The sequence below is a fragment of the Salarias fasciatus genome, chromosome 9 (genome assembly GCF_902148845.1).
Source record: "Salarias fasciatus chromosome 9, fSalaFa1.1, whole genome shotgun sequence".
Taxonomy (NCBI): domain Eukaryota; kingdom Metazoa; phylum Chordata; class Actinopteri; order Blenniiformes; family Blenniidae; genus Salarias; species Salarias fasciatus.
The window spans coordinates 8,830,198-8,857,213 of NC_043753.1; the positions used below are offsets into that span (position 1 = coordinate 8,830,198).

At 40.8% G+C, this 27,016-nt stretch overlaps 1 protein-coding gene across 2 annotated transcripts in view; it reads right to left on the minus strand.

Annotated features, from left to right (window-relative positions):
* Positions 1–25,118, minus strand: part of LOC115394184 (cadherin-12-like) — a 159,236-nt gene extending 134,118 nt beyond the window's left edge. For both annotated transcript variants that reach the window (XM_030099401.1, XM_030099400.1), the window contains exon 1: positions 24,980–25,118. The gene's annotated coding sequence lies outside the window, so the exon portion shown is untranslated. The remainder of the gene's footprint in view (positions 1–24,979) is intronic.
* Between the last annotated feature and the right edge of the window lie 1,898 nt (positions 25,119–27,016).

Genomic DNA, 27,016 nt, shown 5'->3' on the forward strand with positions numbered 1-27,016 from the left:
AGTTCATATGTTTAAGAAGTGTTGGGCGACTGTGAGCAGAAAGTCACTGGAGAGTCACCACGAAGAGATGTCTTGCTGTTCACCTTGTATGTGAACCATTGTTTGAATAGTTACTCCCTACATGAACCAGGGTTTGAATCCCTGGCCCCTCCTCAGTACGGAGATGAAATCTGTTCTTAGCCTGCGCAGAATCTGAAGGACACAAAACTTTCTCCTTCTCGCTCCAAAGTACTTTGTCTTCAGCAGAAAATTGGCACAACGTACCTTACTGTACAATCGGTTAAAGACATGCACCTGTTCTCTGAAATGCCCCAAACAATGAACACACTTTATTTGAAATTTATATCTACTATCTTTTCTTCCAAAATCCCACAAGCTAACTATTGATCAGCATTTTTTTTTACCATTACTCAATGATTCCATTGCAATGTTGTGTATTTTTGTATTCACATTTTTTGAAAAAAATGTTTTTCAACACCACAAAACAGGTGGAGCAGAAGTCTGATTGTTATCCATGAACGTGGATCTCGTTTGTGCTCAGTCATTTATCGTACGGCCCTCTATGACGCAGAATAGTGACACTGACGGTGAAGTTGAATGAAATGTGAGATGTTGTTTCAGATGGAACTGCCTGAGAGAGAAGGCCATTTTCTGATATTGACGGTTGACGGTTCGATCTTCAATCTGTTCAGAGTGTCCTTGGGCAGTGAATGGCAGTGTCTTTCATTTCATCCGTCAGTGTTATGTAGCTGAATAGCTGAATGTGACAGATTGTGTAAAAGGTGTTTAGACCAAACACACTGAATGCATGAGTGATTCGTGCCGCTCAGATTGTCATTATAAAACCAGATATTGGTTGTAAATAGACAACATTATCTGGCTTCGGCCACTTTGGATTGCGGTATGAACATAGCTCTAAACCTCAAGTCGTCACGGACATATATGGATGAGGAGTGAGTGGCTATTTACTGTACATTTTCCTTTACAGCTCCACTTGGACACTCGGCTCTGACATTAAATGTAATTCATGCTGCCTTGTCAGTGTACTCTCTGACCTATTTACAATATTCAGATGAGCCACAGCATATAGGAGTTAATTTTCAGCACATTTTATACTTGAAATTGCACAAAATGAATATAAGATGGAAGCTTGTTCCAGAACGTCCTATCAGTGGCACAGCTGGGCTTATTTCTCCTTTTCCAGAGTTATGTCCTTGAAATGAAACCTCCCGACGAAGCACTCTGCACCTAATTTCATTAAACGGCAGGTTTTGCCAAGTCAGTGAACCTAAAATGATGCAGTTGAACTCTCCGCTCTCCTGTCTCTGTCATCGGGGGGAGAAGGGAGGATGAGGACGAAGAGGAGGAGGAGGAGGAGGAGGAGGTGGTGGGGGGGAGTGGATGAAGCTGAGACCTGGTTACCCAGCTGCAACCTCCACTCAACCCTCAAGTCCTCCTCAACTTACTCCTCCGTACATTTTCTGCTCAGTGGTGCCGCAACATACAGTACAACCACGGAAAAATACACTGGAGCAGATGTATTTCTATCTATATATTTTCCATGGTGCTACGGGTTATTAGACACACAGTCACATTAGGCTGAGTCTCATTACTGAGTAAAGAAAACCTCTGAAAGCATTAGGGTCGGGACTCACTGATGTATAGTTATGATCATCACATTGGTTATGCAAATGGATGTCAGTGTTTCCCGTGTGTGTGTGTGTTAGATACAAGGCGAGCAGTAAACATGTCCTGAAAGCTTCTTAAAAGTGTTGGAAAACCCAGTGGTCCGATCACTTCATCCCAAACTAACCGACCACACTGGAGATTCGGCACAATAACGACCTAATTAATTAATGAAGATCAGAAGAATCCTAGCCCAGAAGGAATGGAATGTGTGGAGCACTTTGCCGTCGGCGGCCTTCAGTGACCACACCATACGATATATAAACGATACGCCTCATAGAATCTCATCTTACTCCCCTTTAGCAATTTGCACTGCGAGCTATTGATGTTTGCAGCATCGCACTCCGCACCGCTGGCTGATGGTGCTCTCAGATAAGTGGTGATGGAGGGGGAAAGGGGTCTGCTCTAACCTCAGATACCTTTTGTGCAAATAGGAGAGGAAGCTCTTGACTTTGAGGTGGCTGTTGTGCAGGATTATCTTTCATCTTTCTTTCTTTTTCTTTTTTTTTGTTGAAAGTGTTGCAGACTTGTTTGTTCGCTGTTTCCCTTGCTTGTTGTCGTCTGGCTCCGACGACGGAGAACAATGAGACGCAGAGCCGTCGGAGAGCATTAGGACGAGTGTTATGCTTTCAATTAAAAAGGATGTTTTCATTTATCTGTGATATGAGTAAATCCACAAGGCTCAAACAGTATTTTTTTCTTCAGCTGTCTCCTTTCTCAACCCTCTATGCATATAATGCATATCAACACATCTCTGCACTAAAGTACAGAATGAAATCCTACAGAAAAAAGTCCAGAAAAACCTTTCCATGATTTTTAAAATTTGATTGGAGAAATGCTTGGCGTCCTTCTTTTGTGATTGCCTCATGTCTATAGTATGACTGTTGCATCATTGACGTTTTTGACATTTCACTAAGTACTCATGTAGATAAAAGTTTTAACCAAGGGATCTTGAAGATTTTTAGTGAGATTTAATTTTCTCAGAAAAAATTCAGTTCCATGCCGTAGATTCAATACCATATCCAAACACAGCTGGTATGAAGTGGGATTAACAAGCTCAGAATATTCCTCCATTTTTTGGATTGACAAACCCAGCTATGCACAATCCTTGATTAGTGATGAACGTTCAGCGTAAGTTACCGTGGTGCTTCAACCCGGTAAGAGGTTAATCTGCTTTATATTATGAAAAAAATCAAAGGTTTAACCTTGAATCTTCATAGTGCATGCCCCAGGTGCTTATGATCTCATTTTTAATCCCGACAGGCATTGGCTGAAAAAGGAATCATTTTGTGCATTTTCATTCCATTGCATGTTTTAGAAAAGTTACATTTTCCCAGTTTTACAAAGAAAGTGTCGCACTGGAAGTGGCTCACAGTGAGTCTCAAAACCACTTTCATGTAAACAAACTGCAGGAAAAGTTTTCAGGTTTCACTTGAAAACATTGTTATTTGAATGGAGCCATTTATTGCTGATGAAAGCCCTCCCGATGTGCTGCAATCTGCATTCGGTTGCTTCATACACGTGACATTTGCGGTGACAATAAAGTTGAGGTTTAACTCCAGCTGAGAAGCTGTTTTCATCTCCTTTCGATCATCTGTTCTCAGAGAGGCTTCAGTGAGACTCACTGCCTCTCTTCCTTCCTGAGGTTTCCTGTTGTTTCAGCCTGTCGAGCTCACGTCTCAAATCACAGATAATCTAATGGACCCTCACTACTGCAGCAGAGCGGTCTGACCTCGAAGGCGGACAGAAAGCTACTTAAGCACCACAGTTTTAAGCACTTAATTAAAGTGACATGAACAGGATTACCCATGTTTCATCAAAGCTTTGTTGAAGGTATGACAGTCTGCTTTTTTTTAAGCTAATTCTCGGTGTTTCGCAGTGAGCGCACAAGATGCAGCGGATTACAGTGAGCAGTCCGTGGAAACGTCAAAGAAACTTCCTCCAATCAGCAGAATTTGAAACGGACCATTGAACTTGCAAGTTTTCTTGCACGTTGGTGAAATTTTGCTTTCACTGTGCCAATCAGGGTTCGGAAGGGGAATCTTAACATCTCTGATCTCAGAACTCTGTGGACTGTCGTCATGGTCATACGAAAGCTGAAATCATCTGACTATTGGAAAGTATCACAAATACACAGCCTGACTGCTGCTGAAAGAGCGAAAGCTGCAAACAACTGTGAGAAAAAAGATACAGCGATCAAATCAACACTGGCATTGAACCAAAACAATAGTTTTCAGATGTTTTTTGCTTTCTTCTTTTCAGGCTGGTAGGTTTTTAAACATGCCTCGGCAACGCCAGATGATAAGACATCATGCAACACCACCAGATGACGTTTCTGAAGAAGACACAAGAATGCAGTCAAAACATTTCAACGCCTGTTTAGAAATATACTTGCCTGAAAGGAATGGTACCGTAGGTCATGTGCTGAAGGAACTGGTGATATACGTTGATGACGTACCAGTTAATGTTGTTTTTCCGACATATTAAAGGCAGAAAATAGCCACCTGTGCCATACTGTTGCATCCAACCTCATGAAATTAGCACAAAGTAATATTTTTATATAGTCCCTTTCATGTGAAGAAGCAGCTATGAAGAGCCAGAACTCGGAAGATAAAAACAGAGATATCAGAGATGTGATTTTAAAAAACGATGAATATAGATAGCGCACTACAATAAAAAGGATAAAGTCGTGAAAAGACGGTAGATAACACCAATAGAAAGCTCATGAATTCTGACTGGTAAAGAACTGCCAACAAAGTAAAAAAATAAATAAAAAACTGCTTCACTAGTTTTACGTTTCATTACAGGAATATTTAACTGAATTGTTTAATGATCTGAATGTGCGAGCTGGATTATATTGAGTGAGAACTATAGGAACAATGACAATCATTTCACCCTCTCTTCCCCTTTTCCTGTATGAGTGCAGTAAAAAAGTTAACCTTTAATAAACCTGGTCCAGTTAGCTGGGATCACCTCCAGCTCACTCATCAGTGGGATCAAATCAAAATAGAAACTGAGCAGAAGGATGCTGAAGTTTAGGTTTTAAACTCATGGCAGCTCTCAGATTTCTGAACGTTTTGTATTTTCTGTCAGAGAGGCCTCTATTTTGAGGAGAATCCACATGAACCTGTTTAAACACGTGGCGCTGGCTTTTCAGAGTTTACTCGCTGACTGTAACTGAATAATGTAGAGGAGATGAAATGTGCTATGTGAAGTTATTCATAAGCCTTTTATAGCCATTGTCAGCATTAGACTCCATCTATTGAATATTTCAGAGCAGCTTGCCGGAGAATAAAGTACAAATAGAAAGAAAGCCAGTGAGGAAGTTGCTCCCGTTGGGACGATGGGGGCCAGTACTGTTGCCACACAGACCAAAGATATTATGCTATCTGAAATACTGACTAATCCTTCCTCGAACTCTGGCTGTCTTCTGCCAGAGAGGGTTCTATTTCAGAAAAGTTAATAAACGTGCTTCTGCAAATTTTTCGCTGGCAGTATCTTTTTGCAGTTAAATAGGAGAGTTTCCATGTTATTATTCTTCTTACTCGACGAAGCGGAAGACAAATAGAAGAAAACAAAAGGACAGATTAGACTGTCCCTGGATCCGGCCTTCTTTACACTGGACCAATCAGTCCTCCTCCTCACCACGGTTTTGTATGCCATACCATTCTGCATCATTGACCCGGTGAGACAGAGCCATTACAGAAAAGACTAATTCTTAATCTAGGATATTGCTTTCTCATTACTCTCCCTCCCTCTGGCCTCCTGCGTGATAACTGTTTGATTAAGGCAGTTATGTCACTTGAGAGGCTGAGAGAGCCCACCTTTTAATATTACCTGGCTGGCTGATTATGCCGGTGCTGCTCGGGGCTAATAATGTTGAACTGTGATGCCTGATTACTAATGCTGATGGGTCCTCGTTGACGGCATCCCGAGTAGCCTTCAGAAGTCCAAAATATTAATCAATAAACAATGACAATTCATTTGTCCCAAACAACTATTTCTTTTAAACACAAACTGGTTTAGTTTTATGTTTTTAATTATAATTAAGGTGGTCATGTAAGTGACAATTCAGGCTAATACTGCTTGACTTGCAAAACTAGTTAAATGCCTGTGTACATATACACACAGTGACTACTTCTGCTATTTAAAAAAAATACAATTGTCACTTTTGTAGCTGAGCGAAGTAACAGGCTTTAACAGGGTTGTCAATTCAAGTCCTTTACAAACGATTTTCCTCAGGATTTGTGTTTTCTTTGTGAGCTCCTCCAAACCATCACCGAGTTGAATGAAGCGTGCGTAGGTGTGCGCACTCTGCCACTCCACACACGTGTAACGATGATTCAGTAGACATGCTGGAATGTTGAACATGTTTGCGATCTATAATTTTAATCACACCCGGGTTTCACTGTGAAATGGACCATTAATACAAATCTCCAAGAGCTTGCACAAGTTGGATTTTGGCATGCTATTAATGACTTGAAATTGCATCCATAAAATAGTGGAAAATAAATCAAGTCTAACCCTCCCAATCCCATCTCTGTCGCAGTCTGCTGTGCGAGTGGAAAAAAAAAGGGTTTTTTTTTTTTTCTTCAACATGGGGGAAAAAATTGATTAAGGGTTGATGAGCAGCTGCTGTGAGGCATCATCTGTCTATCGTGACGACACTATGCCATCCTCTTTTTTGTTTTTTTTTCCGCTTTCCTCCGTAGCTTCAACCATCAAATCCTGATTTCCCCAGAGCAACTGTTAATTATGTAATTTGTGCTCATGTGATAAGATAACCGATTATCCATGTGTCTCCCGAATGAGTCACATGTCCCACTTATTTCTTTTTTTTTATTCCTTTTCACAGTTATCGTGCATATCAAGCACCCAGATAACCATCAGTCATCCACAAACATCTGCACAATGCCTTAATTATATTTCTTTTAATGGCGCCAAGCAAATTGTTTTGCTGCGAGAGTGAAATAAATCTAGTAAATCCTGATAGTCGACATGGAATGCCTGTTGGAGCTTGGGTTGGTACGCATCGCAACTTGTTTTAATTGCCCCACGTTCAGTCGTTCCTCCCTTGTAAATCCAGCTTTATGATGCACGTTTGGTGTCTAAAGCGTGATCGCGGCCTCCTCTCAGTGCAGCGCTGAGCGCTCGGTCGATGCTCTGTGGATGCATTATGGATTAGGAGCGTGCGTGCCAATGGCAAAATGCATTTGCAGTCAACATGGATATCATGGAAAATCTGCATGTCTGCAAAAAAGAAAGGAGACTTCAATGTTAAATGCTTCTAATTGATTTATAATATGATTTGTTGTATTGTACATATTTTTTACTTTATTTTGAATATGCAAACATTGATTGTTGTTGCTTCTAAGAATGATATCCTCAAAATGTCAAACAGTCTTAAACACATTGAAATTTGAAGTTTTTACAAGTAACTTTTTGAGTCTTCTTCAGTTCTCCTACTGTGCATGTGATCTACAGCTGTAGTAGATCCTTGTGCACATGTGCAAGTAAATGGACACTGGCAGTAATGGTGATACCCAGAGTGTTACTCCCAGTTGGTATTCTCCGGGGACTTGGTAGTTTTTGAGTTGAGGCATGTAGTGATTGTCTGTCCATATTCGTCATTGCTAATATTTACAGTGTATTGTTCTCTGCTTGCATGTGTGCATTCCTTCATTAGAAGAACAAACGGCATCAACTAGTGGCCCACCAGGAAATCTTCGTTTTTAGTGTTTGTCATTGAAGTGTAAGAAAGCATCCTTTTCAAAATGTTTCCATGTAAACAAAAGTTTTCAGATATCAAGAAAGCCAAAGCAATGTGTTTTCACTCGAAGCGGTTTAGTTTGTTACTTATTTTGATGTGTCTCTGATGGTTCTTGTGAAGCTCCTTGAATTCTATTGTCTGAAAGCTGTTGCATGCATGAACTACCCTTTCTTCCATGATTTTTTTGTGTGTGAAATTTTTAAAATGCTGAGTGTGTTTTGTGCTTCTAAGCCAACTTTACATTGATCTGTAGTGACACTCATTCTCAGTAATTAGCTGTTCAAACATTAAATTACCTTGGATTTCAAACACTCTGAGAACAGATCCTCGGTGAGTCGCGGTTCTCTGCTGTCAAGGCTGTTAGCTTTCTCTTTCAGTGAGCATGACTCTGTGCTCTAAACACACCTGAATGAAGTCAGCAGCAGCTCCTGATGCTCTGCACCGACTCAACCTCAGCCAGCGCCCAATGTCAACTGAAGGACGGCCTCCATCACAAGACATTTCAATCATTGTTACACGCGAAGGACAAAAGACTGAAGGCAGGGCTGCATAAAAGTATGTCCGCCTTTGTTGGTAGTGTGAGCACACTGTGTTTTTTTTTAGGAAGAGCTGTAAACTTGAATTCTGCTTTTATGGGGTTACTCAAAGTGTCTCCACAGTTAATGTAGTAATGGTCTATGTGAGGGTTGACCGAGTGGTGGAGAAAGCATACGGTGAGAGAGGAATGTTGCTTCACAGGTGTGTTTTTTTTTTTTTTCTTTTTAATTTATTTACGGTGCTCCCCAGAGGTCACAAATAGAATTCAAAGAGGAAAAGCATAACTAATGGAACCTGCTCAAAAAGGATGAAAGCAAAATCAGTGTCTAACAATGCCCAAAGCCCTGGGGCCTGAGAAAACTCGGCTCTCTCTGCTTCTACTGCAGGCCTTGTATACCTGTTGTCCATCCCAGCACAGTTGATCCACTTTACACTGATGCGTTACAAATTGAACCACAACTACAACTCATGACCATCTTGCAGTTCCACCAAATTCCGAAAATCTAGGGAAATCAGAGTTTATAATGATAAACATAGTTCATGCTCCCTCTAATCTCTGCTGAACTTTGTACATTAAATTCGTCATAAAAGGATTGAGGACCTCCTTCTTCATGTTTACCATTCAGTGAACAAAGAACAAGGTCATTAAGTGTCTTTTGGTGTTTCGGCTCAATATGTAAGTATTTCGATGGATGTTAAATGATGACTGTTTGCAATCAGTTAATAAAAAAAAAAAAAAAATGGACGTTAGTCCAGTAGGCCTGAAGTCTTTCACTGTCACTGCAACTCAACATCAGGTCTAGAAGCTGAAAACATAAGCCTTCCATGGTAGCCGTCTCCATTTACATGTTGAGTCTTGTGAATGGATGAATGTGATTAAAAGTGGAAAGCACTTCATGGCTGCTCAGGCGGTGGAATGGTGCTGTAGAAGTAAAATCTATTTATCAGGTGCAGTTATCCCATTCTTAAAGGATTTTTTTAATGCTTTCAATCTTTCAAAAATGGTTCAACCAGCCAATAATGTATTGAGTTATTAAATCACTGGCAAACAGGGTTGAGTGAGTTTTTGATCAGAACGTATATAAGTGATAGATAACTCTCCAAAATTCTGCCGTCTTTACACCGTGATGAAAAGCACTCTTATTTGCTTTAGATTTACTTGATAGTGGTGTTGCTTGTCTGCAGAATGTTGCACTTTTGAAACTTTTCAGAGAGTGTAGTTTTTAAACTTCTGTGTGTGCAATGCAAGAATAATGCTCACTTTGTGAAATAAATCAACGTCTTTCTGTTTTTAACTTGCTTGGAAATACTTCAGTTTGCAAAGGGATGTGGCCACATTGTCTCGGGGAGGGATCAGATTGAACTGAAGCTCAATCAGAACTTTGTTGCCAGTGTTTGAATCTCAGACAAAACACCAAGTGAAAGGGCAAACCTTCAAAAACTCTGTGGACTTTTATATTTGCACATGGCTTCCATCCCGACCCGTACCTGGTGGTTTCTGGCAGTGTGTGGGGCTTGGATGAGGGAGCTGTCGGTGTGGACCGTGTAGGGCTGGTGGAGTGAAGGCCTCGCCTGCACAAAGGGTGAACGAGCACATTGTTCTGCACAATATAGTCGACGGGTTCTTGCTCATCAGAAAAAAAAGGCTCAGCGGGCGAGGTCGCAGCTGTCACATCCCGAGCCTCTTGGAGCTTTTGTTTTGAATTTAGCTTCGTCTGACTCATCATTCTTCTCGCTCCAAGGAAAGTAAAACAGAAACCGGTGGATGTTTCGCTCTGCCTCCCGCTGTGGAGGCTTCAACCTCAGAAACCCAATAAAATGTGCATCTACACCTGGAGATGTAGACCCGAGCAGCGGCTGATTGGTGGACCTTTTTGTTGGCCTCTGTGACTCCACTCCACACAGCTGAACAGAGTGGAGTGGAATGGGCACAGTGCTGCATATTTCATGCGTGTCCCTGCTCCAACACACCTGATTCAGATTAATTTGTCGTCATCAAGCTCCGTGCAAAGCCTGTTTGCAACAATCAGTACATGTCAGAGCAGGAAGATTTTTAACAATTAAAAATAACAAAGCACTATGGTCCCCAGAAGCAGGATCTCACTAATGCTTTGGTGGACAGAACAGCTTTTTTTTTTTTTAAATTAATCTTGTCAGATTTAATTGATTTTGTGACTTTGTCTTTAAATGTTGATTCAGGCCAGTTTGACCAACTTTCCACATAAAACAGCCTTGAAATAAGAACTGCTAACATTTATGTTTAAAGATTCTTCTTTTGACTCTGTGTCATTTTGGCAGTTTTCACTTCTGCAGTAGCTTAACTTTAACTTTAGCTTCTTGAAGCAGGTTATTGCTTTTAGAGCATTTCAGTTGCATAGTCGGTGTAGTGGTTAATTTTCTTGAGTGTTTTTTTTTTTAGATTTTATCGTAGCAGGTGTTGGCGCTATTAGCTTTTGAAACTCTGTCATCGATTTTAGTCATTTTAGCTTTTTTGCTTAACAGTTTCAGCAGCTTTTGCAGTTGGAGCTGCTTCGGATGTTACATTCTCATGTTTTGTAACAGTTTTGGTGATTTAGCTTAAAAGAAGTTTCAACCATTGAAGCAGTTTGATCTGTTTTTCTTGTTTTACCCATTTCAGCAGGATTTAACCATTTCAGATGTTTGTCAAGTTGTGCTTTTTTGTTTGGTTGTTTAGTTCCTTAAAAATTGTTTGAGTAATAATGATGGTGAGAGCTACGAGGATGTGTTGAGCACCACGCGGATCCAGACCTGTGTTGGAGATACCACTGTTCTCTAACCAAGTGCTGTGAAAGCAATCAAGGAGCTTCCAGGGATCACAGGAGTCCTCGGAGCTTCTCCTATTCTGAATTTTCCAAAATTAGATTCACATTGGTCAACCATAGTAAGGCTATTTTGTAGACTTAAGACCTGACTAGTGAAATCTGGAGTCTGCAGTTTATCTCAAAAGAAATGAACCCCAAAGTGAAAATGTTGGAAGCCACAACAGAGAAGCAGACGTACTCAGTAAACACCTCTGTACAACCAGTCTAGTCTACACACAGTGCAGGTAGAAACCAGACAAAGCCTCATGCAGGTTCAGGAAAAACATGTAAGCTCCTCATCGTACAGGCTCACAAAGCTCAAACTGGAATCACTTATATATCACCCTTTGAATCACCTTAAGTAGCAACATAATGCCAGTTAAAGTGTGTTAAATCCTATGTTCATTCAAATGCCTTCTCTTTTCAGGGTTACCTTGGTGGTTTTCTGAATCCAGTGTATTAATATTGTGAATTAAAAGTGTACCGACATGGACTCACAAACATTTCATATGCTTTTACAGTCTGGTAAGAGCTTTTCTTTCTGGATTCAAGGTTACACATCTTCTTTCAATTTTCAACTTTTAGCCTGGAGTGAGAAAGCCAACCTCATATTTGTAATTGACTGAACTAAAGCCTGTGGAAGTGACACGCACTGTCAAATCTTTAATTGATTGGAAAGTCCTACTAAATCTACTGTGGATCTGCGTAGAGTTTCTCTCTGCACAGAATTCATTTCTTTATTAAGAATAAAAAATCTGAGTATTCCTGGTAATTCACTAGATCATCACTGTGCTCTAACACCATGACCTTCAGCAGAGTCTGGTGCTGTATGAACTCTGGGAACCGTTTATTCTGACACAAAGGTACTTTTCATCAGGAAACGTCTGACACCATCAAGGAACTTATATGAAATTTTTTTTTTCACCCGTGGCATCGAGGTTTTACATCCATACAAATTGTTTCACAGCAGTGTGAGAACAAAAAAAAAAAATGATCTGCACCATATAAATCCATCTGTCCACCTAACGGAAGTGTCTCAGGTGTCTCTTAGATTTGGAGCTCTTTCAGTCCTTTATGTTCTCTTCCACAGTGGCTCTTGGTCCCACTGTCGTCCTCTCTCTCCAGGCAGGATCACCGGTTTGATGCCAGTACCACGGCCTCATCTGCTCTCTTGGACCGACCAAAGCATTTGATCCTCACTGACTCTGTTTTCGCTTCCCTCCTTCCTTGCCCTGTCTTCTTGTAATGTGTAATACATTCCTAATATTTTATTTATTTCTCGCAGTTTTGGCACTCGGCGCTCTTTCAAGGTGTCAGAAAATAGACGTGTACTGTAACCCGACACCGTGGATTCATACTGAGCGAACACAGACGAGTTTCTTTCCTGAATGAAGCTTTCTGGCATCGCTTCATAAACACACCAAACAAAATATGCAGTGTTTTGGTACATCGTGTTGCTTTTTAAATATATATATTTACTTTTCCTCTCAGTCGCCACTCGGTGATCCAGTACTAACCAAAAAAAAAAAAAAATGAATGCATGGAATAAAAGTGTAAGTTGGCAGCTTTTCTGCATTAATCTTTGTGCATGTTGACTCGTGAATATCCTCTCGTGTTTGCATCTGGGTCAGTGTTCTTTTATTTTCATGCATTACCTCAGAAAATATTGCATTTATCAGCCTTTTGATACGTTTCCCGCCTGCATGCTCCACATAATGAATACTATAGAAAACCGGGCTCACATTAATGTCGAATGTGACCTAATTGGTTTGCAAATGCAGGTGGGAGTCATCATACTCAATTATCACATCCCTCCAATAAAATTGATTGAATTAAAATTGAAATGTGCTTAAATTGCATCTGATTAAAATCCAAGGTCACAAAAGTGTTTGTTCTGGTTTGACTTCGTAATTACAGGATTAGCTGCTCATGTGCATCGGCACCACAAATTAACTCTTTCAATGTAAAGGAGCCCAAGTTTAAATTTTACAGGTTGAATCACGAAGATGTGACACCTTTAAAGAAATATAGCTAAACTTGAATACTGTCAATTTATTAATTTTTCTGTCAGTTTTTTACATGTTCTGTGACTCCAAAATTATTTCACATCTAATGTCCCTAAAAACACTTCAGCATATATTGCAGCTAACAGTTAGTGTCTTTACAATTTTTACATGAAATTAAAATTTCGCTCTTTTTATGTAACAGAACTGCATTTTAACTCGCCTTCCTGTAACATAATGAATACTGAGCTCTCATACATGAACTGTAACTACAACTTAACTCTTATGTCTAACATAACAATTTTTTTTAAGTAAAATTAATTTTTTTTATGTAATGAAACTAAGAACATGACTATTTTACATTAAGAATGACAGACATTCAAGTCTTTCATGTATTGTAGCTAAAATATAACTATTACATTTAATAAAGCTGAAAAATAAAAATACTGTTTAATGTGTCGTCAAGGCAAGTTGACTCTTAATCTAACTCAACCAAATTCTCCTTTTAACATGAAATGAAACAAATGTTAACTCATTAACAGGCAATACCGGTAAAATGGTGCTCCTTTAACATTCAACCCTTCTACAAATAACTACAATTTAAATCTTTCACGCCATGTATCTACAATTAAATGCGAAATAACCAGAAATGTAACTTTAATTAATGTAGGATAACCACAATATCACACTTTATGAATCAAATTAAACCAAAGCCATATTTGCTTATTTAAAAAAATACATTTGTACTTTTATTATTGTGACAGATTTCGCCCCGGATTCTTCAGTTCATATGAATAAATGCTTAGTTTTAATGAAGAATTCAAACATGTCTGACCTAAGTTACTTTAAAATCTGTCACATGGTTGATCCTCACCTCACTGTGAACCAGGAGAAGTTGAAGATGAAGAAGCTACCTGGATTTTGTTTTTATTATTTTTATTACATGTGATGTGTTGGGCTGTCTGAAACTCCAGTCTACAGGTAAACACCATCCATCGCCATCCTCCTTCTCTTCATCACAGGCAGAGCTAGCAGTAAAGAAAGTAACACGAGGCCGACCTTGAGGAAGTGTGGCTCCTGAGGAAGACTCTCCCAGGCCCAGATCCGCTCTGTCAGGATGATTTCTTATTCTATTTAATGGAGGAAGTGCGACGCTTTATCACTCCCCAGGTTCAGGGTTTATATAAGGCTGAAGGGCCCAACCTGTTTGAAAATGGTAAGCCGTTCACTCCAAAAACCCTTTTTCCAAAAAAAGAAGTGTCCTTATGAGTCAGAGTGATTTAGGTGAAGAGGGTGTGGAGAGTTTGATATTAGATATGCACTCTCCGTGAATGGGGAAACAGAGAAACACACAACAGTGTCTCCATATCTCCTCAATGACTTTTTCCACACTCCGTCTTTTGTTGGGAGATAAGCATGAGTGAATTCACAGGGAAGTGTTTTATTGTCCCCACACACTCCGGAGGGAGAGAGAGAGCGGGAGAAAGATCACACTCAAGACATTTGCACTCCAAAAAAAACGAACTAATTTAGGCCCAATTTACAATGTTTCGAGTGAAAACGCATTGTTAGTGCATTTTGATCTTTGAAAAGTTTCACATTTACCAGAGATGTGATGAGATCTCTTGCCTTGAGATCTCAGGAGATTAAATCGTGATATTTCTTCAAGTAGAAAAACTGCCTCACCTGCACAGAGCAGAAAATCACACTTCGAGTCATCCAAGCTTATATTTGTGACCTGTGGGGGGCAGTAAAGTGCCTTTGCTACATGTAGTCTGCCAGAAACTGACAACGAGGAGGAAAGGAAAGTAGCAGCAGTGGCAGACACAGCTAGCGGCGTAGCCAGAATGATGTCGGAGTCTGAGAATATTAATATTGAAGACACTTCAATTGTTCACGTGGCAGCAGTTTGGGTCCTCAGTGGGAATAATGAACGGCAACCGAGTGACTGGCGACACACGAGCTTTAAGAGCACCGCAAGAAAATAGTGTGGTACACCGCGGCTACCAGTGCTATGCACTCTGTACTGACAGAGCGGGACTGTGGTTACAGTTTTGCATATAATGTTTGCATTAAAAAAAAAAAAAAAAAAAATATATATATATATATAATATAAAAAACTCATTCTCATGCTCATGCTTAGACCATGCATGGATGCAAATTATACGTTTCAAAATGCACCTGTTTTGTTTTGTGACCTTTAAGGAAGTCTTTTTTTTCCGGTCATATATTGTCATTCTAGTTAAAGGTAAAGTGGAAATCTCGTGAGCGTGAACCCAATATCATCTCTCATCTTGTATCATGAGCTGAGTGTATCGTCACATCCCTGGTATTTACACACTGTTTAATCAGTTTGAAAAAACTTGGATTTGTATAGTTATTCAAAATAATTTTCATTAGAAATGATTGAAATTTTTGAAAATCCTTTGATTAGTAAAAAAACAAAATAATGGTTTTATATTGAATAAACAAACTGAACAATTTTTTAAAACTTGTTGATTTTGTAAAATGAAACTTTACTTTGGCTGATGCATAAAAATATGTACAAACTATCAAACCATTCAGTGCATCATCTCATCTTGCTTTTGTTCAGGCGTTTCCTTTTCAGTAGTATTTAAAAAAGATAAAGTGACGTTGATTGCTTAAAAAAAATACATTTAGCTGTTAAAACAGAGTAAAGGCCTTGGAAGAACGCCGCTCTGCAGCTTGCAACGCTCCTGTGATGTGTCTGCTGCAGGTGACTGGCAGTCTGAGTATCAACTCGGAGCATGACGATCATATAAATGAGTCGGCTGATATTTCATGGATAAGTGCGGCTGACTTTAGCGGTTAGCGCCCGTATCAAACGTCTGCTGCCGTGCTAGCTCAGCCTCTGTTCTACCTCACTAAGTCGTGATGTAATTCTCCCCTCTGCTGCCATAATGATAAGAGAAGGAGAAGCTGCTTTCCTTTCTGCACGAGACGCTTCATGCGTTGCGCAAACACTCAGGATTCATGCATGGGATTCTCGGTCTTTGTTGACCACGGTGTCGTATCCAGGTAGATCTGCTGCGCACCGTCCTGCTGCCCCGGCCTCTCTATGCGATGGAGGGAGCTTGCTCCACTGCGTTAAGCCAAATGTGAAATGTTATCTTTTGTGAGAGGCCCCTCGCCGAAGAGGCGGCGTCTCCTGCACTGGGAAATGATGTCATTTAAGGAGCACATTTTCCTCTAATGAAACGAAGATGAGTCCTGACGTGGATGAATAAAATTGAAAATTTTATGTGGCATACAGTAGAAGGCAGAATTAATTGCAGCGGCGTCTCGGAAAAACAGGGGAAAGAGACGGGTTATTAGTAATCCTGCAGCGAGCGTCACAACACACTGCTTCCCGCTTCACATGATTCAGATCGGAGACTGAAAGGGGTTTTGGTGGCAGTGGAAGCATGTCAACACACACTGGTCTGTTGGATCTTACCTCGATAAGTACTCAGGAGAATTAAAGGGGGAGAGTGGATGTCACATGTAAACTGAGTATTAGTTTCAAATATGAAGAAAATCTTTAAAATATATTGTCACAATGTTGATTAGCCACGGTGAAATCACACCAGGAAGGTACCTGACTGGCTCTAAAGGCATTCTGCAGCAGATTAATAAAACTTCAAGCAAACAGTCTATATATTGAGAGCACAACAGTATAAAAATCATGTACAGCAATGACTTAAAAAGTTAAAGAATTGTGAACACAAGTCAGAAATGATGTGAAAGAGAGAGGACACTGTTGACAAGACACCATAGTCATACACATCGCTGGTCATCTGGATCACACATTCACTTCTCCTGCAGTCTACAACACAGGACATTCACCAAGACGGTAACCTTCCAAACTTTACTCTTCATGTTCCAAGAAGCAACAACCTTCTTCTGCAAAAATATGCATGAGTTAGTGGAGGGGAATTTAAACAACTGAGAGGAAAATCTATCTTTAAAATGATTAAAATCAGAAAGCAATGTTGTGTGCTGTTTTTTGGGGTGAAATTGTGCGGGAGTTTGGGCGAGGAACTTTAAATGGTTTCGTTTTAGAACATCATTAAAGGGAAATTTAAAAACATTGTTTTCACAAGATACAGAGAAAGGTGCGGGAGGTTATTGGAAGATGTTACTGATGATGCTTCCATTGTTCTTCTTGAATTGTTCTTTTTGTACTTTTGCCATTACAGTCTTATCTTTCTTTTTCATCCTCATGTTCTCTTGTACATCGATATTTCATTTTATGAAATGTTTTGAGGCAAGTTCCTTCAGTGTGAGAGTGTACAGAGAAAACCTTATCCTGCCTTCAGAGGTAAATCTTGATCTCACCAATTCTGATGTTTGTCCTTCCCTTTCTAATCTGCAACATCAAATTTTTAATAGATATTTTATCCAAAGACAGTCTAGTTCAGTTGAACTGTCCAGTTCTAGTTGGTTTATTTTCTGGATCAATAGTCATGATGAAGATGGGGGAATCAACAGGGGAATCCAATTAAAACATGTCAGAGGTGTGTTGTAAAAACTGTATAACCTGAAGAGAACTAAGAGAAAACACTTGAATCTAAATAGTTCCTTATTTTCACAGATACATCATAGAAAGGGATTAAATGGATAAATAACTCTGACTTATGCAAACATGTCCAGACAACAATGTTTGTCAACTAAACACACATTCCTTTACTTTTTGAGCTCAGTTACTTCAAAAATATTTGTTAAATCCTTTGTACAATATGGTACCAATTACAGACATATTGGAATTATTTCCATAACTGGCACAGTAGATCTGAAGCCTGCTGTTGTATTTCACTGTCATAATCAGGATATGTCAACTTTTATGAATAATTCTCACCCAATTTACAGAGAGCTTGTGGTTTTTTTTTTTTCTTCAAAACTCCAGATTGAGTGATAATCTGTCTATAAATATCTCAGAGTCTGAGTGTTCATCTCGTCGTCACTCAGGGATTACCTCGTCATACACGGGATTAACTGTTTCATGAAGACTCTCCTTTTTTAAACTGTACTGACCTCTTTTAGCCATTATCTTGTCATTTTTTTTATTTATTTATTTTTTTATAGAAAGCAGCACATGCTATTGGCACTCGAGTCATCTCAGAGATTTAATCAGTGCTCCTGAATGTGTTCCTCACTTTAAGGGGCGCCCCAGCTCTGCTCGCCCCCCCCCCCCACTTGTAATGAAAGGCCCCCCAGCTCGCTCTGTAGAAATCATTACGATCCCCTCTGCCTCGAGGGTCAGTAAACTAATAGTCATTCACCTATGTGACAGGAAATCTTTCCCAAGTTGCCGCCGGGGGCCTGCCGAGGTTGTGTTTAAGGTTCTGGAGTCCAGGCCAGCCAGTGATGACTATTGTCGGGATGGATGCTTGATGATTCAGTGCGTGTCCGATCGAAGGCTTCAAATCACCAATGCAAAAGACGCTGATTACATATATAACTGGCTAATTGCCTGTCGTGCTCAAACTGCCAGGCAATGAAAATCTGTTATTCAGCTCCAAGTATGGACACACAAACGATGGGAACTTTGTCTGAAGTCATCGCTCTGGCCGGGAAACCCCCTCCTTCATTGCGTTGTTCTCATGCCCGTTCACTGGCCTCGGGAGGGGTTTCACTGATGACCACCACTGGCTGAGGATCTGAGCTGGGTTTTTTTTTTTTTTTTTTTTTTTTGGTAAAGAACTGTGATCTGTTCAGAAAGATAAAGTCCCATCGGGTCTGTTTAGGAAAGTTTGAAGCTCTACTTATCAGTATCGTAAGCAAAGTCGAGCAAAAAATGATGGTCTTTGAGGCGAGCAGATTCTGAATTTGAGCTAATACTCAGAAGTGATTGAAAAGGATGAAACAAGTAAAACTAGTTTATCACAACAGCACCCACTGCTGGGCCTACATGCTCACATTGTTTTCAGCATTTCTGCTGTTTACTGTATAAATGAATGCAGTTTTCAAAACATTGCTGTGGAGACAGATATATTTTCTATTGAAATCCTATTTAAGACATGATATGATAGAGTCCATTCGAAGTGTATAAATCGTTTTTCTTCAGATATCTGCTGTTATCTGATAAAGCACATCACATTGATCTGTTTACACGATCACATGAATAATCTGACTCCAGGAAGTGGTTATTGATCAGATGTTTAATGTCCATGTACTTGGAAGTTTACTGGTTTTACTAGTCTACTTTAAGCTGTGTCCGTTTGCATGTATTTTACATTGGTTGCAGATGTGCTGAGTTATTACAAGCCTTTTAACATTGTCGTTGGTTTGTAGCCACATGGCTTCGATCTCCTTCAGTCGTTACAGCACACGACTAAAACCAGCCCTTGAATTTGTCAGCGTTTTACAAACATACAAATTCTTGTTTTTCTTCGTGTGACGTTGGCATCAGAATCGTGTTTGCATCTGTCACGAGCCTTCTTGCTACCTCCTATTGCCTTACAGTAATAGGAATAATAACCCCAGTGTTATTTAAGGATATATCAGGAAAAACACATTGGAAATTGGAAAAAGTGACAGTTTCTTTGAATTTCTGTCAAGGATCTTGGCTACCCTGCCCTGTTATATGTTGTGTTCCTTCCACACAAAAAATGCCACTCTAAATGCCTTAAAATGACTGACAGAATTAGCATATATAATCAAAAATTTGGACATGTTTGGAGAGTGGAGGTACCGTGTCAATATACACTAGATATAAATCAATTGAATTGAGTTCACGGGTGAATAGTTCACAAATGATCAGTGAATGCAGTTGCATCAACACACAAATATGTTATTATGATACCACATAGAGGAGAAAAGCTTAATATATAGGCTCTTAAAGTTTCATGATGAAAGGACAAACACTCTGATTCACTCACGCTTATCCAGCTTTGTGGTGTGGTTATTGCATTAGGGTTGGAAGGTCAAGAGTACCATTCATTTCTGGGAAGGGAGTCCAGGTTTGAATGAGTCTTTCTATGATTGATACAGTTACATCTCAGCTTCTTTAATGGGATAATAGAAAAAAAAAAAAAAAAAAAAAAAACTCCTTAACCCTGCATAGTTTAAACAAAGGATGGCCTTGCAAAGAATAAGCTTCCATTAAAAGATGTTGCATGGTCAAGTTAAAGGACTGACATGGCGACACTAGCGGTTGAAACCATCATAGATGGACTTTTAAAATCATTGACACATCGTTCCAATCCAATAACCAATAATGACACCATGTATGTGGGATAAATCATTAAAAAGTCGAGACCCACTCACGATCCACTGTAGGTGGCTTGGTGCTTCCTCTTAGTATTAATTGCTGAGATAAAATATGCATCACTATAAATTGGATGATAACCATGTTTGTACAGAGATGAGATTTGTACTGTTGCAACTGACTTCCAGGAGTTTTATTCTTTTTTCTAGAACTTTAGCAACTCATTAAATCAATGGTTTTTAGACTGAAAGATAGAATTGGAAATGCAGACAATACCAAATATGGTCACTTCTTGTCAGATAAAGAGTGAAGCTGAGTGGCGAACACACGAAACAAGCGATTTAACAATGTCGGCGCAGTTTAAAATAAAATGGTTTTTCTTGTCTCTCTCCAACTGTGTCCGTTCTAAGATAAGCCCCAGAAGTGCTTGGATATGAGCGATAATCAATGTTCAAACTCTGCACAGTGGTCTCCCAGAGCATGCCTCAACCTTTTATCTGGCACACAACGACACACTGAGCTCACAGCTTTGTATTTTCCATCGGGCACAACTCTTGTGTGCTTGTTTGGGGACCTCACTGTCAGGTAACCACATCCTTTCCCTCCCTCTTTTTTTCCTCCCCTTTGCTTTCCTCCGTTCACCACCGCTTCAGACAGCACGCAGGTATGCCACAGGGAAGGTTACAAGCGCTCACTTTCCAGAAAAAGCATCAGTGGACTGCGGAAGCTGTGAGGTTTTTACCTCTGCAGGGCTTTCTTCTCCCCCTCCCCACCGCAGAGTGGAAGAAGCTCTGTGTCTCTGAGCCTTGACAAACGAACACGGACAAATCCATATAAATAATTGCTAAGTGGAGTGAAGAGGAGTCGGCCATCATTCAGAGCAGGAGCCCGCGCAATATCTCCAGCAGATTGAGAGTCATCCATCACGGCGAGACTTTAATTCTCCATGTTTAGGACTCTTGCTGATGGTTGTCTGGGAGCCGGGCAGAGCCGGGCCTCAGAGGTCTACTGGGGGGCTCGGCTGTGGGAGGAATAGTTGGAGCGGAGATCGGCCTCCAGGCTGCAGATGTAGCGAACCAGACCCACCGTCTGATTAGCATTCATACACCTGCGAACTGAGGAGGCACCAGTCTGACAGCTCAGCTGACTTCTGGAGCTTCGACGGGGCAGATTGTCTTTCACAGACACTCGGACACACCTCATTTAGAGCTGAACGATGTCAAAATGAGTCTATTGAATGGGGGGCGGAGATTGAAGAGCCGGAGGTAAAGAGAGTCTGGAGACTCCAAATAATCTCAGGTATTGATTTCGCTTAAGCCCCGAAGGCTCCTGATGGACACTTACTTGAAAACGCAGTGATAGGTGGCATATCCGTATGACGGATGGCCACAGCGCTGCTAACGGTAAAAGGCCGCGGACGCGCCATAAATAACAGCTCGCTCTAATCAAACACTACCGATGCCGAGGTATGATGACAGCTTAGTGGATGCACGCTGTAATTTACCACAATGCACTCAAGTCTCTCCATTAAACCGATGCACGCGGAGCAGGAGTGCTTCCACTGTGCGCCATCTGTGCACGTGTTCCCACCATGGCCAGAGCCACAGTTTGAACTTTTATTTATGTTTTCAAACTAGTGTGGTGTTGGGATTTCCCCTACAGAGGACCACAGGGGGTCAGAGGGATGCCTTCTTGCACATATTTTTTTTTTCTGTATTTTTGGAAATTAAGCATGGAAAAGGCAAGTAAGTGTGTGGAAGAAGTTTATTTTTTCCAGTGAAAATCTAATTAATTGTAATTAATCATAAAGCAAGCTTAATTGTGTTTAATTTCAACAGAAATAAAGCATCTCATTTGTCCAGGAATGTCTTCTTTAGGCCCCCTTTGCATATTTTCAAGAGAAGAAAAAAACTTGCATGCAACGGCTCCCCATGTGGAGCGTTTTTGAAGAAGTTCTGACTTGTGTGTGCACCTCCACTGTAGTAAATGGTTCTTCTGCAGATGGATGAATATTTGCCTCCAGGGTGGCATGAGTCCCAGTCCGATTTATTGCTAATGACAAAATTTTGAGGATTCAAGGAAAAACTCATATCTAGTTTAAGAATATTGCTTGCGGTCAAATGTGACTTATCAGGAAGGTGAGTGAATAAATATTGGGTCCATGTAATTAGTGCACAAGCTGTATATCAAAGTGATGTTTGGATACATCTCTTTTGATGTAAAAATCTCTCTCTTCATATTCCTCTCATTCTCCGAGTATGGCGAAACACAAAATAAACAAAGTCTGCATGGTGCGACTCATCAATCACAGAAGAAATTCAGAAAACTTTAGAGGAGCATTGTGATTTCCTGAGGGTAATGGTGCTTTGAATTAAATATTTATAGCCTGAATTATTAAATTTTTCAGCCTTCGATCAGCATAAAAACTAAGGTCAGTGTAGGAGTGAGTTCTTTCTTTTAAAACATATAAAATGAAAATGCTTAATAATTCAGTGATAACATTGAATGATAAACATGTTCGATCACTCAAAAGTTACAAAGGTTTTTTTTTTTTTTCCTTTGAGTGGTCAAGGGAAAATGTTTTTGTTTATATGGTCAGCACTATTTCATTTTCTGATAATGTTAGTGTGGTAGTGAGTTCCGGTTTCTCCATTAACATTTAAAACACATAAAATAAACATGTTTAATAATTCAAAAAAACTAAGTTAGCATCGCACGACTTGCATAGTTCATCTTTTAAAGCCTTGCGCCCCAAAAAATAACTGAAATTTTAGTGGTCCTATCGCTTTCAGGCGAAGTCATCTAGATGAGATACCTCAAGATATGCAGTACAATGTGGTAGGATGTGATGCTGCTTGTCCTTGAAATGAACTTCGACCCCACTGTATTAAGGAGTTCCTCCCGGGTTAAACGTCTTCACTCCCTGAGCTGATTTCAATCCTCGCCGGGATCACTGTCATCACTTAATATACCTCAAGTATACTGCATGTCTCTTCATTTCTGCGCTCTAATGCAGTTATAATACCTGAGTGGTTGGTGGCTGCCTGCCCTGAATGCTCATTTTTCTGCACAGTAGCCTCTGTGTACTCAAAGAGGTCCGGCTCCCTCTCGCTCTCTTTTTCCTGTGGAAGTGGACTCCTCGCAGTGTAATTTGATTATTCCAAAGCAGGTGTTTTCAGCTGAATGCTGATAAGAGGACTCTCTGCCTGTGACACTATGGCGGGTTACATTAGCTGTGCTTAAAGTAGTGGAAGGCTTATTTCTTTATCTAATCGCTAAGTGAGCGAGGACGGGATCGACTTTGAGAAGCTCGTGCAGGAATTCACAAGACATTTTTTTTGCGTGAAACTGTTGCTGAGAATAGGAAGTAGAGAGTGATGCGGGATCATTCCTGCGAGAATATATCACAAATATATTACGGTTTTGACATGTATGATGGCTATATCACAAAAAAAAAAGTTCACTTGGCTGTGATAAATTGTTTCCAACTTAGAAATGACTGCATCTTACATGGGGAATAAAAGTGATTAATTACAAAATTGCATTTCAAAGTTAAAAAAAAAAAAAATAAATCAAGATTTCTCCTCAAAAAACAGCAACAAACTGCTGTGCATTAAACATATGCTGGTAACTCAAGAGGCATGTGTGATGGGGAAAATTAAAGAAATGAAAATAAGTCCAGGAACAATTTAGAGGCAACACAAAGAGCACTGTTAATTGGGAAACAAATCTGACTGCGAACGACAATAAAATTAACACTTAAGTGTGTGCGTTTATAGTGAATTGCATCAAAGTTGCAATACTTGACCACATTATTGCATGTTAACCTAACGCCGTAGCTTTTGTCAACGAGGTTTATTGCAGTAGTATCACACACTGCATGTTGATCTAATCTTGTGCAGCCCTAATAATCACACACTCGCCTCGGAAAGTCCAGGAAGTTGATTACCATCATGTTTTCTGCCAGTTGCCCACAATCAACGTACACTTCTTGCGAGAGATGCAAATTAGAAGCAATTACAACTCGCAGAGAGGCTGCTGATGTAACAATCATATGGAAGAAGCCCAGTGCAGATGTGGAGCAGCATGGCTTCAGGATGTCTCCTTCCTCCTCCTCCTCCTCCTCCTCACTGTGGCTCATCCCAGTCAGCATCTGCTGTGATCCCGAGTTTCTCAGCAAATCAGATTGTGTCAAAGCTTTTCAGATATCCACTCAGATTCTTCCCTCTAATCCCTCTCCACACCACCACAACCGTGCCGGCCACTAATAATGTTGCCGATGTACACAGTGTGCAAACAAAGAGGATATAATCCCCCCAGCCTGTGATTGAGCCATCAGACCTTGAGCGCTCTTTACTCTCCACTGGAAAACACTTTGGCCACCACTGCACTGTGTAAACAGATGCGGACACATCTGTCTACCTGAACCAGATGCCACGGGGTCGCCCTTGAAGCTGCATTACCTACAAATAATACGTCTTTGGTTTTTTTGTTGTTTTTCTTTTGCATTCCTGTAGTTTTGTTGCAGAGAACAACTCGCCAAACACCACTTGTCATGCAACGCCGAACGCCGTGACAGGGAGACGTGCGAGCTGCGTAAGCTTTCATATGCAGATGATGTGGAATAACCTACAAACGAGGTCAGCACGTGAGACTCCGGAGTGTCCATAATTGACACTTGCAGAATTTTTGACGTCAGGAAGCATGCGACGTGGACTTCAGAACAGCGCTAACAGAGTCAAGGACACAGCCGAGCCTGGTCTCATCACACTTAACCAGCTGTTGGAACAGAAGTGTTTCACCAGGGATAATAATACCAGCAACTTCATCAAATCTGCTCTCCCAGCGCCGTCAAGAAGCTGGGGAAAAAAGCACGTCAAGTCGGAGAGAAAGTGACGGCGGGAATGTGGAAGTAGTGAGTAAGAATAGCTCAAAGCGAACATGCTCTTACCTTCAGCGGGAACTTTGGAGCGGGGACGCAGCCAGTTTAATCCCAATTCTCACTGAATCAAACTGTCTTCCCACCTCGAAGCCGGCGCTCTCTCCCCTCTTTCAATTCCCTCTCTGCTGCTCCTCTGTCATTATCCTGCTCTCTTTTTTTTGCCTCCTTCCCGTCTCTCTTTTCCGCGCGTACAGTTTGGGAGCTGATGCTCACCGGCAGCTTCGGCACCAACCGGAGGAAAACGCAGGAGCAAAGTGGAGAGCGTCCGTGTGCTTGAACGGAAAGACGATGGAGCGGGAGCCAGCGAGAGAGAGAGAGAGGGAGAGGGAGGGAGGGAGTGAGTGAGTGAGCAGCCAAGTGAGAGAAAGACGCTCGTGTGTGTGCGCGCATCGGAGAGTGAGGAAGAGTGTGTGAAGGAGAGAGAGAGGCTTCAGCCACTGTCGTGATTGCATTGGCGTAAGACAGTAGCGCAACACCTCCTCGCACATTCACACCCCCCCTCGATTCAGGTCCCACGAGCACGGAGGGGGATCTTCATCATCAAGCAGATTAGAGCCAACTGACTGGCAACCCCCCCAAAACCTCCCCCAGTAACACACACTTTCAGTCAGAAGCAGTGGAGTGTGTGCGCTGTGGTCACCGGGGATATTCTAATCAGAGTGACGCCTCCTTTTGTCCGGAGCTCCTGCAGTCGCCAATACATCCCAAGTCCAACTGGAATCAACTTGTCCCCGTTTGAGGCCCGGAGTGACTTAATTAATCCCTGCTTAGAGGCAACCGAGGAGGGGGGGTTAGTCGGAGGTTGGAGGGAACGGTGCCGCTGTGGGGGGTGACGGACAGCTGAGCCACCGCCAGGCCAAGAGGACACAATGTAAACAAAGTTCTTAACCAAAGCTTCTCTGGTTCACCTGCTAGCTGCTGTGACGCAGTCTGCATCAGGACCGTCGTCCCAGCAGAACCTGGTCGTGAAAACCAAAGTGTCCCAGCAGTAATTTTTCCATGTCTGCAGCAGAACTTTGAATCTGTGCTCTTGATGCCTAAAACCAGCCTAAAAGAATGTTTTATTAAAAAGAAATAAATTAAAAAAACACAATTTTGTGCGTTTTAGGCCACGTGAAAGCCACATTAAAAACTTGAACAAGAGCTTGAAAAACATGCTAAATGCAGTCAACAGCCTGATTTCAACCAAATTTAGTGACCTTCAATTTATAGCCTGAATTTTTTTTTCAGAAACCTACCGTAAAACCATCTTATATAGTGTCTAAACCCGAAATGAAAAATGGGTTGAAACCACTCTATAGTATGTGTTGATAAATTCTGAAAACCTTTTCTAAACCAGATTGAAACCAGTTTAATCCATCTTAAAATCCTACTTATCACAACATCTGCTATCATAATTATGCGGATGACATGCAGCTCTATGTATCAATGTCGGTCACTGACCGCTGCCCTGTATACTTGCTGAGTAAGTGCATCAATGACATTGAGTGGATGTGTCAGATGAAATGCAGGCAGATGAGGGCAGGCCAGGATTAATATCTATATATTTGTACAGAGTGATTGAATAGATATTTGAATAGGGATTATCCATACAATTGATTATAAAGTAAAAGTGTATTGAGACTTTAAAAATTATGAGAGAACAAGTCGAACTAGAAGACATGTATCTGGAAAACATGGAATTGTAAATTTCAAAATGCTTAAAACTTACTCTGAAGCATGACAAAAACAGAAATCTGAAAATGGGGATCTGAAATCTCAAAACTTGGTATTACTTTTTTTTTTAATTTGTAACAACAGAACTAACAAAACTGTTTTGTGCGTATCTGTTTGTACCGGTCAGTCATTAATTCAACCATCCGTAGTCACACTGAGGTCTGTAAAACTGCACTGTTTGTGGAGAAAAGGTAAACACTGTTGCCTCACATGGAAAGGATCCTTGATTTGATTCCAGGTATCAGAGTATGGCTTTCTGTTTGAAGTGTGTGTGCGTACTCTGTGTGTCTGCAGGTTTTGTGGAGGAGTTGACACTTTCTCCCTAAGCAT